Raw genomic sequence first — 1,697 nt, 5'->3', positions numbered from 1 at the left:
ACGCACACGCACACACACACACACACACACACACACACATAAACAAACACGTTCATACACAAACACATAAACACAAACACACTTACATCCGTGCAAAATGTTTACATTATTCTTTACTTCTTCTCGACAAGAGTAGGCTACTACTGGTCGATTACTGAATCTAATAATTATCATCTTTTTGTTTTGATGAAACTGAAACATTGATATTATCCAACCTGTGTATCAAGTACAGTATTAACAATATGCAATATTAGTGCGAGGGGCTTTCTTGCCAAACCCTCATTTTAGTGAAACAAGTGTGTACAAAAACGTGTTTCCAGTTACGATAACGATTCTTCTTGGGCCATAATTCTGTAATGACGGTTACAGGGTTATCAGTTCTCACAAACAAACATTATTTTCCTGCTCACATTGTGTTTTCATGTTAGGTTAAACAAGCGGTGCTCCATTTAACTCAATAGAGATAAAACAGCAACGATAAAGTTTGCAGAAATCCTAATTACCACTAAGGGAACCTCTTTGCAATTAGCAACAACAACAATAAATAGCCTCTGATAGCCTAACCTTTTAGACGTATTCTTTCTATCTGCAAAAAGAGAAAAACACATTTTTTCATTCCCTTAAACTTATGAAATATTTCCTCTAAAGCAACAGACACTGTCAGACGTATTGATATGCAGGCTAACAAAGCTGTCGTAATTTGAGGTTGGTTGAAAAAGGTCACGATCCCTTAGAAACTGCTACATCGAATAATTGTTGGCACAAGAAATGATGAGAATGGAAAGGTTAATTGGGAAGGAAAAGAAAACCAACACAACAATGATGACGGAAGCAGAAAAGCTGCTCTGGTGTTCCAAACCAATCACGAACGACTTTACAGTAATCCGAATAAAAATACAAGTAAATATTCCGTGGATTTTTAAAACAAATTCTCTCATTTCAATACGATACCCGTTGTGGAGGTGTTACTTTGAAAGTTTGGTAGTTTGTTCTTGCTTCTTTTCTGAGTTTTTTGTGGCCTTTTTTTCGGGGGGGGGGTTTGATTGTTAATAAATATTTCAAGGGGTGTCTAAAACATCTGCATAACGGGAGCAGGGGAGAAGTGTCATCTCTGACTCACAGCTTGACGTGTATTGACCTTCCATCCGACACGGTCGCGATGTTCCGAATTACACATTCAGCTATACCCAGGCCATTTCATGTCTTAATGCTGTCCACCCATGTTACTGTTTGTCTACCCCTGCTTCTCCGGTCCCACATCCTTCCTTGAAGCCCCTTTTTCCCAAAGATCTGGTTTCGTTTTAAGTGACCAACGTATTGTATCTTTTTGTGCAGTTTATTTTGTAAAGTAGGGTTTGTCTAGTGTGGAGAATCTGACCCACCTCATTGAAAAAAGAGTGTCATACAGAGACCTCACCCTCGATGTCTGCTGAGGTAGACGATAGGAACCGTAAATTATGCGTTGTTGACTTTAGGTGAGCTTGGGGGAGAGAAGGACAGAGAGAAAAAGGGAGAAAAAGAGGGAGAGGGGAGGCAGAGAGAAATACAGAGAGGAAGCTGGAGTACGAGAGATAGAGAGGTAAGAGAGGGACAGAGCTAGGACGCAGGAGACCAAGAAATAGGCATGGTCGAGAAGGAGAGAGGGTAGAGAGAGAGAGAGAGAGAGAGAGAGAGAGAGAGAGAGAGAGAGAGAGAGA

The sequence above is a fragment of the Aplysia californica genome, unplaced genomic scaffold (genome assembly GCF_000002075.1).
Source record: "Aplysia californica isolate F4 #8 unplaced genomic scaffold, AplCal3.0 scaffold00262, whole genome shotgun sequence".
Taxonomy (NCBI): Eukaryota; Metazoa; Mollusca; class Gastropoda; order Aplysiida; family Aplysiidae; genus Aplysia; species Aplysia californica.
This window is presented reverse-complemented; position numbering follows the sequence as displayed.